Source organism: Trachypithecus francoisi, unplaced genomic scaffold, assembly GCF_009764315.1.
Source record: "Trachypithecus francoisi isolate TF-2019V2 unplaced genomic scaffold, Tfra_2.0 Lachesis_group4, whole genome shotgun sequence".
Lineage (NCBI taxonomy): Eukaryota > Metazoa > Chordata > Mammalia > Primates > Cercopithecidae > Trachypithecus > Trachypithecus francoisi.
The window spans coordinates 83,985,711-84,010,156 of NW_022681469.1; the positions used below are offsets into that span (position 1 = coordinate 83,985,711).

General features: G+C 39.1%; 1 pseudogene across 1 annotated transcript in view; it reads left to right on the forward strand.

Moving 5' to 3' along the window:
* LOC117072156 overlaps positions 1-19,723 on the forward strand; it is a 38,819-nt pseudogene extending 19,096 nt beyond the window's left edge. Inside the window, exon 2 of the transcript XR_004432719.1 lies at positions 19,152-19,723. The product of XR_004432719.1 is annotated as a 14 kDa phosphohistidine phosphatase-like (transcript). The remainder of the gene's footprint in view (positions 1-19,151) is intronic.
* Positions 19,724-24,446: the final 4,723 nt, after the last annotated feature.

Below are 24,446 nucleotides of genomic sequence, written 5' to 3' on the forward strand. Positions count from 1 at the left end.
ACACCTGATCCTACAGAACCCAAGGGATCCAATCAACAATGTCACAGCCCATGCTCCATACATGAGCTTTTCAAGGTATAATTGTAGGGCAGCCTGCAGTAGTAGATTCATGTGCCCATGTCCCTGGGTAAGGCTCTTTCTTCTCTGGATTTGAAAGTTCCTTCTACAAGATGTAGATGGCTTATCCATCTTGTTTACTAAGATCATAGCAATTTCCCTCCTCTGGGAGGAATCACCTTCCTTCCTTTGTGTTTTGTCAGACACTGAGGAATTAAAGCCTTCAGCAAAAGTATTACTTTGCTTGGGTTTCAATTGTAAGAATTTGAGAGAAATCAGCCAGCCCTGAAATGTCTTCACATTTCATGGATTTCCAGTGTTGCAGCGTGTCTCAGTATAATCCAGCAGTTCAGAGTGTGGGAGACTCTTATGTTTGACCCAGTGACTCAAGCTCCTTCCATCATTTGAATCTATCATCTTCAGCAATGGCTATGTAAATCTCAGAGTGACCTGGGGATAGTTTCCAAATCACCTAGCCATCTTCAGATTTGGGGCTGCCTTTGGGGAGGAAGCAATCTTATTTTCTTTCTTTCAGTCGCAGTCCCCAATTCCCTTTGGCCATCACTTGTGACTTTGCTATAAATAACTCCATTCTTTTTTTTTGCCATGAACAACTCCATTCTGCTTTTTTTCTTGAGAAACAAAAACAAACAAACAAACAAAAAACAGGCTCTTCTTTTGTTTTTCCTCTTTTGTTTTTCCTTTTCTTGTAATAGGTTTTATATTTTAAAGCCATAACTGTTTTTAAAAGTTAAAGAACAAAAACATTGTTCAGGCCAAGAAAACAGCACTATAAGACAACTGCCAGTCAGCAACTTCTGCTGAAGAGGTTCTAGATGAGGGAATGGTGGATCAGAAATCTTCATGACTTTGGTAAGTCTGGCATAGGTTCTGTGACTTCAGTGTCCAAATGATAGTTCAATAATACAATGATTTCTGATTTGAGATGTCTGATCTGATTGTGTGAAAATTCAGAGCTTAGATTTTATGGCTGGGAGGACCTTTCCAGAGTCCTAGCTGTGGGTCCCATTGTGTCTCTGCTCCCTTATTTCTAACATAAGGGTATAAATATGTATGTCCTAGGGTTATGGTGAGGGTGAAATGGGATTGCAAAAGAAAACCACTATCCCCATTCCTGCATGTAGTAATCACTTGATAAACTGAGCTATTACTAAATTTTAGACAGGAATGAAAATTTAAATGTGAGCTAGTGGGAAAAGAAAGTACAGGCCTAATCAGCTTCATTGGATAAGCATGACTAGGCACTACATGCTTTTCTTTTCTCCATGGGCCTAAAGAAGAAACCTCTCCAGTTTTATGGCATGAATCAGAAATATGTGCTTCGGCATTATTTTGCAATAAACACAAATAAACAAACAAGGCCATGGATTTATACAGATCTTTCAAAAGAGCGGTAGGATAAGACTAGCTCACCACATGGTTAACACGGAGCATCCAAGTGCACAAAGTCATACAGGAGGGTGTCTTTGTCAGTTGACAAGTGAAACATTACACATCTCGGTTTACCCAAAAAGTCTGATGTTTGCCTCATGTAGAACAGGAAGAAACTGCAGTTCAAAATCAGAAAACAAATGAATGTAATATACTACAGAAGTAAACAAAACAATGTACACATCAAGGAAACAAGGACTTTTTACAAATGATCTCATGTTAAGCAGGATTTTAATGGCTTTCAATAGAATTAAGCTTTTCAGTGGCTAAATTATCAAAGACCAAAGTTGTTTTTCACTAAAGGTATCATATGATAACATGATATCCAAATTTTATCTGGGTTTCCTAATTTTGAAGGTTTACTGAAAGTACCTATTTTTTGCCAAAATCTTCTTACACGGTTTAAAAGTAATTTTTTCAAAATTATTATTTACCAAACAAAATTTGTTGCCACCCTGATAACATATAAGCTTTATGAATTACTGTGTCATAGCAGAGCATTTCTCCTTATAAAAAGCTGTATGTACAGATTCTGGTACTGGACTCTACAAATGGTGACCCCTGAGCAAAATTGTAAAGTTTGGTTAAATATTATTTTTGGTAACTTATCTCCTTCCCTTGACAACAAAGCCTCCCTCTCTGGCTAGCCCTGAAGGATTTATCATCCATTCCAAATGGGTTTTCCTAAAGTATTCATCAATTAGTTTCTGATAAGATATAAATTATCTCCTCTAAAGTGTCATAATACAGAAAGTCTTGAAAAATAACTACTGCTGTGAATGCAGGCCTCATTTCATTGCACTTTTCTTCTCTCTGGGATCTTTGTCCTTCAAATCCAGTTTGCCTAGCTGTACTATGATGCCTCAAACAGCTATTGATTTTGGTTTTTATTGTTGTTCTGAGAAGAAATTGTAGTTTAATATAAGCTATTTCATATAGCCAAAGAGAAAAGTCAAGAGCATTCTTAATAACAGACTTCCAAAATACATAGAAAGATAGAGATTTATATATCTAGCTAAATAAATAGCTATCGATATAGGTATAGGTATAGATAGATACATACATTTATTTTTGCAGGAATGAAGAAAGAAGTGACCTAGCATCAGCAGCCCATTATCTAATCTCCTATTCCTTTTAATGAAGGCACAGCATGATTATGATCCAGGTGCTCTTTTTGATGTTGATTGTTGAAAACACAGTATTACTATGCCCTGCTGAGCCATGCTTTTGTTTGTACTGGGAACCCATAGCAATTCATTTGTTCAAAGAGAAATGCAATATTTTGCCAGGTGTTGTGATTCATGTCCATAATCCCAGCTACTCAGGAGGCTGAGGTGGGAGGATAGTTTGAGCCTAGGAGTTCATGATCACCTGTGAGATATAGCAAGACTCCATCTCAAAAAATAATAAAAAAGCAATGTTTTGAATCAGGTATTTATATACAATCTAAATAAATGTGATATGCAGTAGAATTGCCCCAGTCGATGCCTGAGGATCGGTCATCTGTCATGTACCCAAGGTCTGTTCTCACCATCAGAAGGTGAGAGGGAAGGTACCCTACAGGGGCGTATCTACCCCAGAGTAGTTATCCCAAAACTTATTCTCTGTTTCCCATTGATTCAAAACCACCTCAGTCATTGGTAGTAGGGACCTAATTTCCATTGGCAAATATACTTAATCATCTTTGTAGGTCTAGAAATAGACCTTTGTATAACCAATGACAAGCAGTCACATTGTTGCTTTTCTTTCCATTACAGCTGTATTTCATAAAGAATGTAAATGCTTTTTGTTCTAAGTCCCCAAAGCAAAGTGATTAAAAGTATAAAAGTATAAGAAATCTACAAAATTTACAGAATAGGCAGTCAAGTAGAAAACAAAGAGTTTACTTAAAGTAAATACCAAAAGATAATAATGAAGTTTGATGGTAATAACTAAATGGTGATCATCATGGCAAAAATCAATTTGTCTGCTAAAATTTCATATACATTATTTGTGTGCTCAAGTTTTTTGTACTTGCCATAATATCTAAATTATAACTATATACTGGATACTTAGTATGTTTCACAAATTATCAAGTTAAGTGTGTACTCAGTCAACAAATAATTGAGTTTACTGGAGTTGTAAGATTCTAGCCACACTAACATCAACACAATACACTACATGAATTTGAGAAATTGTGTTTGCTTACAATTATTTCATAAACTTCCCCCAACTCTTCTCACACTTGAATGAGTAACTAGGCTCTGCAATAACATTACACCAATATTAAAAATAACAGCAACAGCAGGAGCAGAAGCAACAACAAATGAACTGCTACCCTATCCTTTTCCCTCTCTGAACACTAACTTAAGACTAGAGGTAAAGGTTACCATCCTTGCCTTGATCCTGATCTTAGGGGGACGCTTTCAATATTTCACCATCATGTTATCTGTAGGGTTTTCATAGAGGTTCATAATCAAGTTGAGGACATTTTCTTCTATTCATAGTTTGCTATGAGTTTTAGCAGAAACAGATTTTGAATTTTGCAAATGCTTTTACTCAGTCTATTGAGATGATCATTTACTTTTGTTTCTTTTTTAATTAGTAAATATTTGAGTCATATTGATTTATTTTGTAATTAAAAATTTTTGCTATCATGGCATAAGCCACACTTGGTCATAATATTCTATCATTTTGTTATATTCCTGGTTTTAATTTGATAAAATTATTTTAATAATTTTTGCATCTGTACTCATGAGGGATATTTATGGTGAAGAAGAGGCAGGGTCAGCACTGGGCTTCAGATGCTGGGGGCTGAACAGAAAACTGAGGTGCTAGAGATTTACAACTTGGTATTCATGGCTCATAGTTCAGGACCTTTTCAATGTTGCTACAGGATGTACAAACAAAGACAGCGTAGAATTGGCCGAAGGACCTTACTTTGCCAAACCCTGTTCTGTAATAACAATCAAATACATTTAAAATTTATCTAAATTGAATAGATTGAAGAATGCACATTAATAATCTTCAAACTACTTATTAACATAAGCAATTATTAAAATCATATATGTTCTTTTACATGTGTCCTTCATGAAGATGAGCCCTTTCTTGAAAACAAATACTAAACACTTGGAGAACTTAAATTTCTTTTTCTTTTTCAAATTCATTTTATATATATTATACATCCTTTTGGAAATATAAACCTAGCACACAACACGTTTAGTAAATATTGTTGAATGAAGAAATGGATTTTTATTCATTATTTGAGATGGCAGAAAGACAAAAGACATAAATCTAAATACCTAAGTGGGTATGCAAAACATGAAGAGCACCATCAAGCACTACAAACCAGCAAAAAGGACACAAAATCTTGTTATTTACAAAAAGTAACCAGTTCAAAACTCCAAACAGATTAAGGACAAGATGATAGACAAAATTGTATCCAAACAGTTTTTAAATAGTGGTTTTCTTTTCATGCTGTAGATAGTTGTACATAGGAGAGACTCCGATCTCAAAAATAAGGATGCTCGGAAGATAAGAACAAGCCACATTTGTTTAATATCCCTACCTGTAAGAACACAAGAGCTGGAAGGATGAGCTAATGAATGTTGTTTGGTTTTCATTTAAAAAAAAATTACACTGTATTTCAGACTTTATTATTGATTAATAATGATAAATTGATTGCCATAGATTTTATAAGTTGGAGGGCTAGTTTCTAGGGAGGGATCTCTTTTACAGTAGCAAAAAGATGCATGAATAGTATCCCACCTACAACACTATTGACTTACAGGGATTACAATGTCCAATTAACAATTCCAACAGAACAAGTGCAGTTTGAAACCGAACTCATTTCGAGTAATGAGAAAACACGTGCGATATTCTACGAAGTAACTATCGCAGTCATTGACTCCATTATTAGCTGCATTCACTATAAGATGTTTGCCAATATCACATCTCAAAGATAAAATTCCTTTTTTTTTTTTTTTTCTTTGAGACAGAGTCTCCCTCGGTCACCAGGATGGAGTGCAGTGGGCTCACTGCAACCTCTGCCTCTCAGGTCCAAGCAATTCTCCTGCCTCAGAATCACGAGTAGCTGGGATTACAGGCGCGTCCAGCTAATTTTTGTATTTTTAGTAGAGATGGGGTTTCACCATGTTGGTCAGGATAGTCTGGATCTCTTGACCTCATGAACCACATGCCTCGGCCTCCCAAAGTGCTGGGATTACAGGCGTGAGCCACCATGCCCAGCCAGATTAAACTTCTTATATTACTGCAGTTAGTGACTTGTAAATAATGTATCTCAACTGAAGTTATCTTTCAGTTTAATTAAATGAGGATTCAAGCTAAAGATTTTAATGCCCTTGTGATGCTTCCTAAACATAGCATTCAGTAACCAAAAATTTCTTCTCACTTCCCATCGTATATCTATTCAATTAAACATATAGAAATTATTCTGTTACCTTTGTAGGAGCTTAGAACCTGGCGACACTCTTTGCCTTAATTAGAAATATACCAGGACTATTTATGTTAAAGCTAAAAAGAAGCGTACAAGTGGTCTATAGTAAAAAATGAAGTGTTTTTCTTTTTAAATTTTGGTTAAGTCTTTTTAAAAATTTTGTCTAACTGTACTAAATGCATCTGTACGATATTATATGGATATATTTTTTAAATATATTTGAGAAAACATGGTAGGTCTTCATGTAGAAAAAACTGAAGTATCTTTTCTGCTGAAATTGTGCTCATATTTTTGCAAAATATTTTAGCTAATTGTAATAGATGCATATTTTGTATATAATATGCATCAATCTTTAGAAGTTGTTTTGTGAAGACATGGCATTTCTATCAGAAAAAAAGAAAGCTACTCAATACTCTTGAGTGATTTTCTATGATATGACTTCATAACTTGGGTCTAGTATTCTTTTTAAAATGGTTTGATGGGTGGGAGGGTAGCACTCCATTTTTACAAATTAAATGAACCATAATAAAATAGATTAAGATTAACTGGATAATTAAAAAGGTAATATCACATCCTAAACAGTTAAGCATTGCACTTAATTTTTTTTAAGTTGCAGATATACAGACAGATTAAGTTTTTGCAAAACATAATATGTGGAAAATAAGAGCAAACCACTTTTCATTTAATATTCCAGTCAGTGTAAAATACTGAACAGTAAGTACAGATGCCTAAGGAACACGTGTGTGTGTGTGTGCATGTGTGTGTGTGTATGTGAACTGAATTGTATATTAAGCTATGTTTTCTTTGACTAGATTGAAGGAGTTGAGAAGGGGTTTCTCTATAGAGATAAAAGTAGCAATCCCCTTTAAGTAGCAAAAGGGATTGTAAAAGAGTCAGTGTCTGATTATCCTTTCTACTAGTTAGAATTCCCTTGCTGCTTGGAAGCCTAACAGGGTCCATTAGAAGTTTCTGATAGCCGACTGAAGGAACCGTAAGACACCGATAATCAGCAGGAAAAAAAAAAAAAAAATGGACCAAGGAGAGGACTACACAGCTGTCTGCATGCAAAGGAAAACTAAAGACCAGTGGAGAAAAGTGACCATTGCAAAAACAGGAATAGGGCAAGGCAGCCATCGGCCAGAGTCAGTCATTAGATCTAGACATAAAGATGGACAGGGACATTCTACACAACATGTGAAAGTCACAGCCTCCCACTTCCACCCCAGGCAGCGCCCCTCTCCCCACAGCTCCTACCCTCCAATCCCACCAGCCTTTGCCTCAAAGCCAGAGGCATCTGCACCAGCGCCCAGGCTCCTCCAGTCACCACTGCTGCCCTGGTGAGAGTCAAAGAGGTCACAGTGCCAGGGCTGCCAGGACAAGGAGGATGGGCCACTAAAGCCCCCTCAATCTGTTTCCCTGACATTTCATCTTGTTCTTGCTACCCTGTGGCTAATAACTCTTCGGCTCAGCTGGCCCTTCCCATGGACAGCGACATAGCCTTTGTGCTGCCCCTTCCTGACTCCTCCCTCTCGCCTCCCTCCCTCCCCAAGCCTCAGCAGCCCACGCACCCTGTCCCTCCTGGAGTTGATTCCAGCATTAGGTCCGACTGGCCGTGCACAACCAGAGAGAACACTCACAGGATGTACCTTGGCACCTCTGAGCTCGGAAAATAACAAGTGTTTGGAGAAGAGTTGGTGAGTTGGTTGTTACAGAAACTGCAGAGGTGGGCTCCCCATAGACGAAGGCTGACAGGGATCAGTTGGAAGGGACAGTGCTCCCATCATCCCTGCCCACACATCATTAACTGTCTTATCTCCAGTGTTTGATTGTCCATGAAAATGATCGTGATTCTCAGAAGGTGCACCAGCTACCTTTGGTCTCAGTGAGAAAGGTGGGAGGGAGAAGACATTAATGTTGCAATAGCTGCATCCTTCTTTGTCTGCAGCATTCACAGGATTTTAGAAATGAAAGGAGCAACTTGACTCTATCCAACTTGTGTAATCAGTCACCATTTATATGATGATGTTTCCAGAGCTCTCAGCTCAAACTTCTCTCCTAACTTCATACTCATAGATTGGAATGCTTATTGAACAACTGCCTTCTAGTCTCTCAGACCACAATATGTCCAAACCTGGGCATATGTCCAACCCTGCACCATTCGCACACCTGCTTGAAAAACTTCCCTTCATAATTTTCCATTGCAGGAATAAATCCCTCATTGCTCTTAAACTGGAAACCTTCAGGTCATCCTTGCCTCTTTTCATTGCAGCTCTCACTGCCTGGCAAACCCCAAAACCACTGTGCTCCCTTAATATCATTCAATTCCATTCATTTTCTTCCCTTCTGATACTGCATGGTTAGGCCACCATAGCATCTTATTTAGTTTACAAACAGTCTAAATTCTCTTCTTGCTTTTGTCCACATTCCTGTTGACAAGCTACCAATTCATCCTCATTGCCCTTTGCATAAGCCCCATGTCCAAAAACTACAAGACACTTCAGAGTGGGCCCATCTCCATTTTTGTCATTTTTTCCCACAAGAATATACCACTTTTCTCACACTCAACAACTTTCAGTTCTCTAATCTGGTCCAGCTCTTCTTCATATCTTTTATATAGTGCTTCCCAGGCCAGAAGGCTTTCTGTTCCTTACCTTTTACCTCACTATCACCTACTCAGGCTTAACTCTCAGCTGAGATACTAGTTTCTCCACTCTTTTCTTGACCCACCAACAAGGACTCCCATAGCACCAAATACCTAACATTTTCAGCTCTTACCTCTAATGACTGCATGAAAATTCCCCATTTCCCAAGGTCTTCATTCCACTGAATAATGAGAAGTTCTTGAAGATAAAGATTATGTTTAGTCAAGATGTTATTCCCAGGGAATGGCTCAGTAACTGAGACATTGATGACCCTAAAAAAAAAATAATAATTGGTTTGATAAAATTTAATCTGGTAAAACTCTGAATTGTGTTGATAAGGAATACAAGGGTGTGAGTGGATACAGTTATTCAGTAGGTTGTGGTGGAGTTAGAAATAAGGCCTATGATTGGTCTTAGGAGACAGAGTTGCTTCTGCAACCCCCTGTGCTGAGAGAACAAGCTTAAAAACTCAGCCACTTTGTTCTCCAATTTTTCTCTCAAATGTTTAAAACAAACAAGAGTTGGTGGTGATGAATACATTTATGAAATAGATTTTGGTCATGGTTTCACAGATGTATACATACCTCTAAATTAATCAAGTCATACACATTTTTTTAAAAATCCAGTTTTTTGCATGCTAATCGAAACTCATACATCAACAAAATGGCGTTGAAAAAGGAGAAAACCTAAGTTGATATACAGTTATTGCCAAATGAATCAATTAAAAAATAATAACTAAACAAGTTCTCAAGAATTTGTCTGTTGTTTTCCAACTCACACTACAATCTATTGCAGATTAAACTTGCTTAGCAGCACATAACTCAGTAGTATTATGTCTACATTATAGAATATCAAATGCTAAAAAGATGTTATAGACCATTCACCTTAATTCATTCACTTGACAGATTAGAGAACTGTGATTCATTCATACTCCTTTCTGTAATTGCAATGTATTGCACTGTGAGATCAAATGTATCAGATGTCCTCATACTGCTGTTTCTTTGTTTATCCTATTTCCTCTTCCTAAGATAACTTTCCCAGGATTCCTTACTGACAAGACCCTTTAATGAATCAACAGAAATAAATCCAGTGTTGAAGAAGTTATAAATTCCATGCCAAAAGAAGTGGTCTCAACAGAGTCACATTCATTGCTCTCTATGCCCCCTCATTGTTGGACCCATTAATCTTCATTCATGCTTGCACGGTGATTGTCAAGCTGTATTTTAATAAACTTTAACGTGACTCTCTCCAACATAAAAAATGATTTGTTTCTTGCAAATATATAAAAGTAATACTGACAACATGTGTTCAAAAAGAAATGCTGTTGAACAGACAGCCCTAGAGCTATAAAGCAAATATGGCACGTTTATAAGGATTAATCTCAGTTGTACTCTGCTAAGTGAAACTAGACAAACTCAAATGGCTACATGCTGTTTGATTCTATTTCTGGGTCATTGTTGCAGTGGCAATACTATCTGGTCAGAGAACAGATAATTAGTTGCCAGGAGCTGGGAGTAGGGGATATGTTGAGTCCAAATGGGCAAAGAGGGACATTTTGGGGTAATATATGTATATCTTATTTGCAGAGTTAAGTACACACTGTTTATGTTTATGAACACTCTCAGAACTATATACCAAGAGGATATATTTACTGTATGGAAATTATTGTATGTTAAAAGAAAAAATAAAAATAAATAGACAACAGCCACGTTGATGATTCATACCCATAAACCAGAATCTTATTTCTATTTAAACTATCCAGCCCTGCAAGGGTGAGGGCATTGGAGAAATTTGCTACCAATACTCTTTCTTTTGACTATGTTGCTGTAACAGAGAGATCTCTGTGCACTCAAATAGGCATTGTATAATTCTGCTGTATTTCTTTTTATGTATGTAGGTAATAATCTATGATATGGAAAGGTTTAAGTAAAAAAATCTAACTCACGAATAACCTTATTCTTTTTTTTTTGAGACAGAGTCTCACTCTGTGGCCCAGGCTGGAGTGCAGTGGCGTGATCTCGGCTCACTGCAAGCTCCGCCTCCCGGGTTCACGCCATTCTCCTGCCTCAGCCTCACAAGTAGCTGGGACTACAGGCGCCTGCCACCACACCCAGCTAATGTTTTGTACTTTTAGTAGAGACGGGGTTTCAAAGTGGTCTCAATCTCCAGACCTCATGATCCGCCTGCCTCGGCCTCCCAAAGTACTGGGATTACAGGCATGAGCCACCACACCTGGACACGAATAACCTTATTCTTAAATCTCAGACTATTAAAAAAAATCCAAAATCTCTAGAGACATAGATCAAATAAATGGTAAATTCTGAGATAACGCGTAACTCTAAAATTTGAGACACTCACAGAATTAAGTAAAATTAGAGAGCAGAGGCCGGGCGCGGTGGCTCAAGCCTGTAATCCCAGCACTTTGGGAGGCCGAGACGGGCGGATCACGAGGTCAGGAGATCGAGACCATCCTGGCTAACACGGTGGAACCCCGTCTCTACTAAAAAATACAGAAACTAGCCGGGCGAGGTGGCGGGCGCCTGTAGTCCCAGCTACTAGGGAGGCTGAGGCAGGAGAATGGCATAAACCCGGGAGGCGGAGTTTGCAGTGAGCTGAGATCCGGCCACTGCACTCCAGCCTGGGCGACAGAGCAAAACTCCGTCTCAAAAAAAAAAAAAAAAAAAAAAAAAAAAAATTAGAGAGCAGCAACTGAAATGTCAATATGTTATTTACCATCTGAAATAGCAAAGTGAGAAATGTAGTACCATGCTTTTATTTCTAATGAGTACACAAAAGATCAGAAATAGGGGGAGGGCACTAAAATTAAAAGAAATATGTTGTTACTATAATAAAATAATATAAAAACGTGAATATTGTATGAATATATTTGTGTGTTTGTATGCGTGTGTGTGTTTGACATAGGAGTTTGTGGAACACAGAAGAGTGCTTGGTTTTTGTGGACATAGTGCTTTAGTATTTTCTAAGTACTGAGGACTCTATTTAGTCACCAGGCTTTGTCAGGGCGTGGGGCTCTGCTCTTCTTGTCTTGGTCATCATGGATGTGTATACCCCCTAAGTCTAGGTAGAAATGCAATATCACCTTTGAGTAATGTATCCAGTGCCCCACTTGCTGCTACTTTATAGTCATATGGGGCACTGGATACATTACTAAAAGGTGATATTATTGTGTTTCTGTCTAGACTTACCCTACATTCACTCTTTAAAACACTCTGACCCTATATCTATCTTTTTCTTCCTCTGTAATTCTAAAGGAATCTGCTTTAGGTATGTCCATGTATCTTTGTGTTTGTGTCAGGTGACAAGCAAAGGGGGATTTACTGTTCTCGTTATCTTTCTCCCAAAAGTATTTTTATTTGCCCTCCAATTTTTCTGTCTCATCCAGGATTTAATATTTCCAAAGTAAAGAGATAGCATATACTAAAAAAAGTCTGTTCTCATTCTTTTAAAAGTCATTTTATCAGGGATTATACAAACAGCCTAAAGAAAGGCAAGATAGGGAGAAAAGAAAACAAGAATAGCTTAGATTATCAAAATATTGTGTTTTTAGAATTATGACAAAATGTCTAAAAACAAGCCTAAAAATAAATGTATGGTACATGAAGAAAATTCTAATGAATATAGAAAAGCCTTAATCAAAATAATTTATTTATAATATATATTATAATACATATATTTGAATATTATAATATTCATTATTATAATATATTATGATACATATTTGAATATTGCAACAAATATATAAACATATATACATTTGAACAATATATAAATATATTATATATTATGTGTCATAATACATAATATATGATATATAATATATAAGTATGATATGTATTATATAAAATATATATGCAAATGTGTATTATAAATATAAATGCATGTACAAAAAGTAAATAAGGAAAAGAATAATGAAGACAAACTATATGACATATAGGACATAATGACATGACCAAATACTCAAATTTTGGGAGATTTAGAAAGAGAAGAGATGATTAAAGGCATAGAAAATCTCTTTATCAAAATAGAAAAACAGGTTTTTGAGGGCGGAGCAAGATGGCCGAATAGGAACAGCTCCATTCTCCAACTCCCAGCACGAGCGACACAGAAGACCGGTGATTTCTGCATTTTCAACTGAGGTACTGGGGTCATCTCACTGGAGAGTGCCGGACAATCGGTGCTGGTCAGCTGCTGCAGCCCGACCAGCGAGAGCTGAAGCAGGGCGAGGCATTGCCTCACCTGGGAAGCGCAAGGGGGAAGGGAATCCCTTTTCCTAGCCAGGCGAACTGAGACACACAACACCTGGAAAATCGGGTAATTCCCACCCCAATACTGCGCTTTAAGCAAACAGGCACACCAAGAGATTATATGCACACCTGGCCGGGAGGGTCCCACACCCACGGAGCCTCCCTCATTGCTAGCACAGCAGTCTGCGATCTAACCACAAGGCAGCAGTGAGGCTGGGGGAGGGGCGCCCACTATTGCTGAGGCTTAAGTAGGTAAACAAAGCTGCTGGGAAGCTCGAACTGGGTGGAGCTCACAGCAGCTCAAGGAAACCTGCCTGTCTCTGTAGATTACACCTCTGGGGACAGGGCACAGCTAAAAAACAACAGGGGAAGCAGCAGAGGCCTGTGCAGACCCGAACGACTCTGTCTGACAGCTTTGAAGAGAGCAGTGGATCTCCCAACACAGAGGTTGAGATCTGAGAACGGACAGACTGCCTGCTCAAGTGGGTCCCTGACCCCTGAGTAGCCTAACTGGGAGACATCCCCCACTAGGGGCAGTCTGACACCCCACACCTCACAGGGTGGAGTACACCCCTGAGAGGAAGCTTCCAAAGTAAGAATCAGACAGGTACACTCGATGTTCAGCAATATTCTATCTTCTGCAACCTCTGCTGCTGATACCCAGGCAAACAGGGTCTGGAGTGGACCTCAAGCAATCTCCAACAGACTTGCAGTGGAGGGTCCTGACTATTAGAAGGAAAACTATCAAACAGGAAGAACACCTATATCAAAACCCCATCAGTACATCACCATCATCAAAGACCAGAGGCAGATAAAACCACAAAGATAGGGAAGAAGCAGGGCAGAAAAGCTGGAAACTCAAAAAATAAGAGCTCATCTCCCCCTGCAAAGGAGCGCAGCTCATCGCCAGCAATGGATCAAAGCTGGTCGGAGAATGACTTTGACGAGATGAGAGAAGAAGGCTTCAGTCCATCAAACTTCTCAGAGCTAAAGGAGGAATTACGTACCCAGCACAAAGAAACTAAAAATCTTGAAAAAAGAGTGGAAGAATTAATAGCTAGAATAATTAATGCAGAGAAGGTCATAAATGAAATGACAGAGATGAAAACCATGACACGAGAAATACGTGACAAATCCACAAGCTTCAGTAACCGACTCGATCAACTGGAAGAAAGAGTATCAGCGATTGAGGATCAAATGAATGAAATGAAGTGAGAAGAGAAACCAAAAGAAAAAAGAAGAAAAAGAAGTAAACAAAGCCTGCAAGAAGTATGGGATTATGTAAAAAGACCAAATCTACGTCTGATTGGGGTGCCTGAAAATGAGGGGGAAAACGGAACCAAGCTGGAAAACACTCTTCAGGATATCATCCAGGAGAACTTCCCCAACCTAGTAGGGCAGGCCAACATTCAAATTCAGGAAATACAGAGAACGCCACAAAGATACTCCTCCAGAAGAGCAACTCCAAGACACATAATTGCCAGATTCACCAAAGTTGAAATGAAGGAAAAAATCTTAAGGGCAGCCAGAGAGAAAGGTCAGTTTACCCACAAAGGGAAGCCCATCAGACTAACAGCAGACCTCTTGGCAGAAACTCTACAAGCCAGAAGAGTGGGGGCCAATATTAAACATTCTTAAAGAAAAGAATTTTAAACCCAGAATTTCATATCTAGCCAAACTAAGTTTCATAAGTGAAGGAGAAATAAAATCCTTTACAGATAAGCAAAGGCTTAGAGATTTTGTCACCACCAGGCCTGCCTTACAAGAGACCCTGAAGGAAGCTCTAAACATGGAAAGGAAAACCCGGTAACAGCCATTGCAAAAACATGCGAAAATGTAAAGACCATCGAGGCTAGGAAGAAACTGCATCAACTAACGAGCAAAATCACCAGTTAATATCATAATGGCAGGATCAAGTTCACACATAACAATATTAACCTTAAATGTTAATGGACTAAATGCTCCAATTAAAAGACACAGACTGGCAAACTGGATAAGGAGTCAGGACCCATCAATCTGCTGTATTCAGGAGACCCATCTCACATGCAGAGACATACATAGGCTCAAAATAAAGGGATGGAGGAGATCTACCAAGCAAATGGAGAACAAAAAAGCAGGGGTTGCAATCCTAGTCTCTGATAAAACAGACTTTAAACCATCAAAGATCAAAAGAGACAAAGAAGGCCATTACATAATGGTAAAGGGATCAATTCAACAGGAAGAGCTAACTCTCCTAAATATATATGCACCCAATACAGGAGCACCCAGATTCATAAAGCAAGTCCTTAGAGACTTACAAAGAGACTTAGACTCCCATACAATAATAATGGGAGACTTCAACACTCCACTGTCAACATTAGACAGATCAACGAGACAGAAAGTTAAGAAGGATATCCAGGAATTGACTCATCTCTTCACCAAGTGGACCTAATAGACATCTACAGAACTCTCCACCCCAAATCAACAGAATATACATTCTCTCAGCACCACATCGCACTTATTCCAAAATTGACCACATAATTGGAAGTAAAGCACACCTTAGCAAATGTAAAAGAACAGAAATTATAACAAACTGTCTCTCAGACCACAGTGCAATCAAATTAGAACTCAGGACTAAGAAACTCAAGCAAAACCGCTCTACATGGAAACTGAACAACCTGCTCCTGAATGACTACTGGGTACATAACAAAACGAAGGCAGAAATAAAGATGTTCTTTGAAACCAATGAGAACAAAGATACAACATACCAGAATCTCTGGGACATATTTAAAGCAGTGTGTAGAGGGAAATGTGTAGCACTAAATGCCCACAAGAGAAAGCTGGAAAGATCTAAAATTGACACTCTAACATCACAATTAAAAGAACTAGAGAGGCAAGAGCAAACACATTCAAAAGCTAGCAGAAGGCAAGAAATAACTAAGATCAGAGCAGAACTGAAGGAGATAGAGACAGAAAAAAACCCTCCAAAAAATCAATGGATCCAGGAGTTGGTTTTTTGAAAAAATCAATAAAATTGACAGACCGCTAGCAAGACTAATAAAGAAGAAAAGAGAGAAGAATCAAATAGATGCAATAAAAAATGATAAAGGGGATATGACCACGGACCCCACAGAAATACAAACTACCATCGGAGAATACTATAAACACCTCTACGCACATCAACTAGAAAATCTAGAAGAAATGGATAATTTCCTGGACACTTACACTCTTCCAAGACTAAACTAGGAAGAAGTTGAATCCCTGAATAGACCAATTGCAGGCTCTGAAATTGAGGCAATAATTAATAGCCTACCAACCAAAAAAAGTCCAGAACCAGATGGATTCACAGCTGAATTCTACCAGAAGTACAAAGAGGAGCTCGTACCATTCCTTCTGAAACTATTCCAATCAATTGAAAAAGAGGGAATCCTCCCTAACTCGTTTTATGAGGCCAACATCATCCTGATACCAAAGCCTGGCAGAGACACAACAAAAAAAGAAAATTTTAGACCAATATCCCTGATGAACATCGATGCAAAAATCCTCAATAAAATACTGGCAAACCGGATTCAGCAGCACATCAAAAAGCTTATCCACTATGATCAAGTGGGCTTCATCCCTGGGATGCAAGGCTGGTTCAACATTCACAAATCAATAAATGTAATCCAGCATATAAACAGAACCAAAGACAAGAACCACATGATTATCTCAATAGATGCAGAAAAGGCTTTTGACAAAATTCAACAGCCCTTCATGCTAAAAACGCACAATAAATTCGGTATTGATGGAACGTACCTCTAAATAATAAGAGCTATTTATGACAAACCCACAGCCAATATCATACTGAATGGGCAAAAACTGGAAAAATTCCCTTTGAAAACTGGCACAAGACAGGGATGCCCTCTCTCACCACTCCTATTCAACATAGTGTTGGAAGTTCTGGCTAGGGCAATCAGGCAAGAGAAAGAAATCAAGGGTATTCAGTTAGGAAAAGAAGCAGTTAAATTGTCCCTGTTTGCAGATGACATGATTGTATATTTAGAAAACCCCATTGTCTCAGCCCAAAATCTCCTTAAGCTGATAAGCAACTTCAGCAAAGTCTCAGGATACAAAATCAATGTGCAAAAATCACAAGCATTCTTATACACCAGTAACAGACAGACAGAGAGCCAAATCAGGAATGAACTTCCATTCACAATTGCTTCAAAGAGAATAAAATACCTAGGAATCCAACTTACAAGGGATGTCAAGGACCTCTTCAAGGAGAACTACAAACCACTGCTCAGTGAAATCAAAGAGGACACAAACAAATGGAAGAACATACCATGCTCATGGATAGGAAGAATCAATATCGTGAAAATGGCCATACTGCCCAAGGTAATTTATAGATTCAATGCCATCCCCATCAAGCTACCAATGACTTTCTTCAGAGAACTGGAAAAAACGGCTTTAAAGTTCATATGGAACCAAAAAAGAGCCCGCATTGCCAAGACAATCCTAAGTCAAAAGAACAAAGCTGGAGGCATCACGCTACCTGACTTCAAACTATACTACAAGGCTACAGTAACCAAGACAGCATGGTACTGGTACCAAAATAGAGATATAGACCAATGGAACAGAACAGAGTCCTCAGAAATAATACCACACATCTACAGCCATCTGATCTTTGACAAACCTGAGAGAAACAAGAAATGGGGAAAGGATTCCCTATTTAATAAATGGTGCTGGGAAAATTGGCTAGCCATAAGTAGAAAGCTGAAACTGGATCCTTTCCTTTCGCCTTATACGAAGATTGATTCCAGGTGGATTAGAGACTTAAATGTTAGACCTAATACCATAAAAACCCTAGAAGAAAATCTAGGTAGTACCATTCAGGACACAGGCATGGGCAAGGACTTCATGTCTAAAACACCAAAAGCAACGGCAGCAAAAGCCAAAATTGACAAATGGGATACGATTAAACTAAAGAGCTTCTGCACAGCAAAAGAAACTACCATCAGAGTGAACAGGCAACCTACAGAACGGGAAAAATATTTTGCAATCTACTCATCTGACAAAGGACTAATATCCAGAATCTATAAAGAACTCAAACAAATTTACAAGAAAAAGACAAACAACCCCATCAAAAAGTGGGGAAAGGATATGAACAGACATTTCTCAAAAGAAGACATTCATACAGCCAACAGACACATGAAAAAATGCTCATCATCACTCGCCATCAGAGAAATGCAAATCAAAACCACAATGAGATACCATCTCACACCAGTTAGAATGGCAATCATTAAAAAGTCAGGAAACAACAGGTGCTTGAGAGGATGTGGAGAAATAGGAACACTTTTACACTGTTGGTGGGATTGTAAACTAGTTCAACCATTATGGAAAACAGTATGGCAATTCCTCAAGGATCTAGAACTAGATGTACCATATGACCCAGCCATCCCACTACTGGGTGTATACCCAAAGGATTAGAAATCATGCTGCTATAAAGACACATGCACACATGTGTTTATTGCGGCACTATTCACAATAGCAAAGACTTGGAATCAACCCAAATGTCCATCTGTGACAGACTGGATTAAGAAAATGTGGCACATATGCACCATGGAATATTATGCAGCCTAAAAAGGATGAGTTTGCATCCTTTGTAGGGACATGGATGCAGCTGGAAACCATCATTCTTAGCAAACTATCACAAGAACAGAAAACCAAACACCGCATGTTCTCACTCATAGGTGGGAACTGAACAATGAGATCACTTGGACTCGGGAAGGGGAACATCACACACTGGGGCCTATCATGGGGAGGAGGGAGGGGGGAGGGATTGCATTGGGAGTTATACCTGATATAAATGACGAATTGATGGGTGCTGACGAGTTGATGGGTGCAGCACACCAACATGGCACAAGTATACATATGTAACAAACCAGCACGTTATGCACATGTACCCTAGAACTTAAAGTATAATAATAAAAAAAAAATTTAAAAAAAAATAGAAAAACATGCTCCTGAATAAACATTGAGTCAATGGAGAAATTAAAATGGAAATCAAAAGTATTTTGGAACAAATGAAAATGAAAACATGACATACTAAATTCTGTGGAATACAACAAAAGTAGTATTAAAAGAAAAGTTTATAGCAATAAATGCCTACATCAAAAGAGTGGAAAGATTTTTAAATAAGCGACCTAACAATGCAAGAACGAATCACACCTAAAATTAGTTTAAGAAGATAAATAATAAAGGTAAGAGGAGAACTGAATGGAATAGAGACTGAACAAATTTACCAAGAAGTATAGTTTTTAAAAATTGACTTTTGGGAAGAACATAGCGGTGGCGGACCTCGTTCACATTCCTGATGTGGACATCGACTCCGACGGCGTCTTCAAGTATGTGCTGATCCGAGTCCACTCAGCTCCGCGCTCCGGGCTCTGGCTGCGGAGAGCAAGGAGATCGTGCGAGGCTACAACTGGGCCGAGTACCATGCGGACATCTACGACAAAGTGTCGGGCGACATGCAGAAGCAGGGCTGTGACTGTAAGTGTCTGGGCGGCGGGTGCATCTCCCACCAGAGCCAGGACAAGAAGATTCACGTGTACGGCTACTCCATGGCCTATGGTCCTGCCCAGCACGCCATTTCAACTGAGAAAATTAAAGCCCAGTACCCCGACTACGAGGTTACCTAGGCTAAGGATGGCTACTGAGCACTCCCAGTCTGGGGCCTGCTACCTCCAGCAGCCTTGTCGGAGCCCCCGCCTTTGACTGCACCCCTTTAGGGGTTGGTCCTGCCTGCTTCTGCGGCAGCCCCTGGTGACGTGCTGTCTGCCAGGCTTTGCAGACAGGCTAGCTTGGCCACAGAATTAAACATGTTGCCACGCCAAAAAAAAAAAAAAAAATTGACTTTTGGAAAAGATAAGCAAAAACAATAAACCATTAGCTATAAAAAACAAACAAACAAACAAACAAAACAACAACAAGAAAACAAGAGAAATGATCCAAATAAATGAATTCAGAAACTATAAAAGGAGACTTTACAACTGATACCCCAGAAATACAAAGTATTACTGGAGACTATTATGAACAGTTATATACTAACAAATAGAAAAACCTAGAGGAAATTAATAAATTCCTAGAATATGCAACTTAGAAAGGTTGAACCATTAAGAAATAGAAACCCTGAATGGACCAATAACGAGTAACAAGGATTCAATCAGTAATAAAAATCTCCCAACAAAGAAAAGCCCTGGATAGCTTTCCTGTTCAATTTTACCAACATATGAGGAAGAATTAACACCAATTCTCAAACTTTTTTAAAAAAATGGAATAGGTGGAAGTTTTTTCTAACTCATTCTATAAGGCCAGCACTACCCTGATACCAAACCAGGCAAAAACATCACAACAATAGTAACAAAACCACAGGCGAATATCCCTAATAAACATAGATGCAAAAGTCCTCAAAAAAGAATACTAGCAAGCCAAATCTAACAACACATCAAAAAGATAACATGTAATTATCAAGTGGGGATTTATTCTGAGGATGCCAGGATGGTTCAATATATGCAAATCAATAAATGTCATACATCACATCAACAGAGTGAAGGACAAAAACTATATGAGCATCTCAATAGATACATAAAAAGTATGTTAAAATTTAACATTCTTCATGATGAAAACTCTCAACAAATTAGGCATAGGAGACATTTACCTCAACATAAGGAAGGCCTTGTATGACAAACAAACAGTTAACCTTGTACTGAATGAGGAAGAGCTGAAAGGCATTTTTCTAAGAACTAGAACAAGAGACGGATGCCTACTTTTACCAATCTTAATCAACAAAGTACTACGAGTCCTAGCCAGAGCAATTAGGCCAGGGAAATACAGGGCATCCAAATAGGAAAAGAGGAAGTCAAGTTGCCCCACTTTGCAGATGACAGATCTTGTATTCTGAAAAACCTAAAGACTCCACCACAAAATTCTTAGAACTTTTAATGAAATAAGAAAAGTTTCAGGATAGAAAATCAACATACAAAATTCCATAGGATTTCTATACATGAACAACAAACTAGCTGGAAAAACAAAAACAAAAAAAAACAAGAAAGTGATTCCATCTAAAATAACTACAAAAGTATAAAATACCTAGAATAAATTTAACCAAGGTGGTGAAAGAGTTCTACAATGAAATCTACAAAACATCGATGAAGGAAATTAAATGCTGAGCAAACAAATGATAAGGCAACTCATGCTCACGGGTTATAATAACTGATAAAGTTAAAATGACCATACTACCTAACACAATCTACAGATTCAATGTAATCCTTGTCAAAATACCAGTGACACTCCTCACAGAAATAGAAAACAAAAATCCTAATATATGTATGGAATCACAAAAAGACCCCAAATTGCCAAACTAATACTGCTCAAAAAGAACAAATCTGGAGGCATCACACTACGTGACTTTAAAATATACTGTAAAGCTGTAGTAACCAAAATATCATGGTATTGGTATAAAAGCAGATACATCAACCAATAGAACAGAATAGAGAACCCAGAAGTCAAACCACATGTTTATAGCCAACTGATTTTCAACAAAGGCACTGAGAACATACATTAGAGAAAGAAATCCTCTTCAATAAATGGTGCTGGAAAACTGGACAACCTTATACAGAAGGATGAAATGAACTCTATCTCTCACAATATACAAAAATCTACTCAAAATGAATTGAGAACCTAAATACAAAACCCAAAACTATAAAACTACTAAAAGAAAACTTAGAGAAAATGCTTCAGGACATTGGTCTGGGCAGAAATTTTATGGATAAGACCTCAAAATTACAGGCAACAAAAGCAAAAATAGACAAATGTAATATATCAAACAAAAAAGCTCTGCAAAGCAAAGGAAACAATCAACAGAGTGAAGAGACAATCTGTAGAATGAAAGAAAATATTTGCAAACTATTTATCTAACAAGGGACTGATATCCAGAATATACGAGGACTCAACTCAACAGAAATAAACAAACAAATAAAACCAAAACACAGATAATCTCACTAAAAAATGGGCAAATGATTAGTGACATGGTTTGGATGTTTGCCCCCTCCAAATCTCACAATGAAATGTGATTCTCAATGTAAGAATGGGGCCTGGGGAGGTGATTGGCTCATAAGGGTGGATTCCTCATGAATGGCTTAGCATCATCCTCTTGATGGTACGTGAGTTCTTGTCCAGTTAGTTCACATGAGATCTGGTTGTTTAAAAGAGTGTGCCACTTTTCCTTCACTCTCTTTTGCTCCCACTCTCACCATGTGACACACTGGCTCTCCTTCACCTTCTGCCATGATTATAAGCTTCCTAAAGCACTCACTGGAAGCAGATGCAGGCACTATTCTTTATGTACAGCCTGAAGAACCATGAGCCAATTAAACTTCTTTTCTTTATAAATTACCAAGTCTCGGGTATTTCTTTAGAGCAATCCAAGAATGGACTAATACAGAAAATTGGTACTGAGGAGTGGGGCATTGCTATAAAGACAGGTCAAGATATGGAGGTGGCTGGGAAACTGGGTAATGAGCAGAGGTTATGAGAGTTTCAGGGTCTCAGAAGACAGGAAGATGGGGGAAAGTTTGAGACTTCTTAGAGACCGGTTAAATAATTGTAACCAAAATGCTGACAGAGATATATGGACAGTGAAGTCCAGGCTAACAAGGTCTCAGGTGGAAATGAAGAAGTTTTGGGGAACTGGAGTAAAGGTCACTTGTGTTACATGCTAGCAAATAACTTAGCTGCACTGTGTTCATGTCCTAGGTGAGAGACAGGACTAGCTGGATTTCCTAGGCCAACTAAGAATCCCTAAGCCTAGCTGGGGAGGTGACCACATCCACCTTTAAACACAGGACTTGCAACTTTGTCCACAACTGACCAATCAGAGACCTCATTAAAATGCTAATTAGGCAAAAAACAGGAAGTAAAGAAATAGCCAATCATCTATTGCCTGAGAGCACAGTGGGAGGGACAAGGATCAGGATATAAACTCAAGCATTCCAGCAGGCAACCGCAACCCCCTTTGGGTCCCCTCCCCTTATATGGGAACTCTGTTTTCACTCTATTTCACTCTATTAAATCTTGCAACTGCACTCTTCTGGTCCGTGTTTTGTTATGGCTTGAGCTGAGCTTTTGCTCCCCGTCTACTACTGCTGTTTGCCGCCCTCACAGACCCGCCACTGACTTCTATCCCTCCAGATCCAGCAGGGTGTCCGCTGTGCTCATGATCCAGCGAGGCGCCCACTGCCACTCCTGATCGGGCTAAAGCCTTGCCATTGTTCCTGCACTGCTAAGTTCCTGGGTTCATCCTAATAGAACTGAACACTAGTCACTGGGTTCCACAGTTCTCTTCCGTGACCTATGGCGTCTCATAGAGCTGTAACACTCACTGCATGGCCCAACATTCCATTCCTTGGAATCTGTGAGGCCAAGAACCCCAGGTCAGAGAACACGAGGCTTACCACCATCTTGGGAATGGCCTGCTGCCATTTTGGAAGCGGCCTGCCACCATCTTGGCAGCTCTGGGAGCAAGGACCCCTGGTAACATAGGGATCTGTGGAACTTTGAAGCTGTGACTGATTACTTAGGGTATCTGGTGGAAGAAATTTCTAAGCAGCACAGCATTAAAGAGGCACCCTGTCTGCTTCTAACGGCCTAGGATCAGATATAGGAGCAAATAAATGACTTAAGGTTGGAACTTATATTTAATAGGGAAACAGAGTGTAAAATTTGGAAAATTTGCAGTATGACCCTGTGGTAGAGAAAGAATCCAAGCAGGCTGTGGAGAACCTCTTGCTAGAGAGATTAGCATAACTAAAAAGGAGCCAGCTGTGAATATCCAAGATAATGGAGGAAAGTCCCAAAGGCATTTTAGAAATCACTGAGGCAGCCCCTCCCATGATAGTCCCAGAGGCCTAGAGGCAAATAATTGTTTGGGGGGCCAGGTTTAAGACTCTGCTTCCCTGCACAGCCTTGAGACACTGCTCCCTATATCCCAGCTGCTCTGGCTGCAGCATCAGCTCATAGGGGCCCAGGTACAGCTGTGACATAGGAGTCACAGCTCTGGACAATGCAAACCATAAGTCTTGGTGGTTTCCATGTAGTGTTAAGTCTGCAGATGCTCAGAATGCAAGCATGAAAGAGGCCTGGCAACCTAGTACATACTCTACTAGGGTAGTGCTGGGGGAAATGTGGAGTTGGAGCCCTCACACAAAGTCCCCACTGGAGCACTGCCTAGTGGAGCTGTAAGAAGGGAGCCACTGCCCTCCAGACCCCATAATGGTAGATCCACTGGCAGCTTGTATCCTGCACCTGGAAAAACCACAGAAATTCAATTCCAATCCATGAGAGTAGCTATGAGCTGCTATGAACAGTGCCCAGGGAAGCCAAAGGTGATTTAATGACTGCCTTGGTAGGTTTCATACTGCATGGAGCCTATTGCTCCTTTCTTTTGGCCTATTTATTACTTTTGGAATGGACATGCATACCCAATTCCTGTGCAACCACTGTATCTTTGAAGTAAATAAGTTGCTTTTTACTTCACAGGCTCCTAGGTAGAAGGAACTTGGTCTTGAGTCTCAG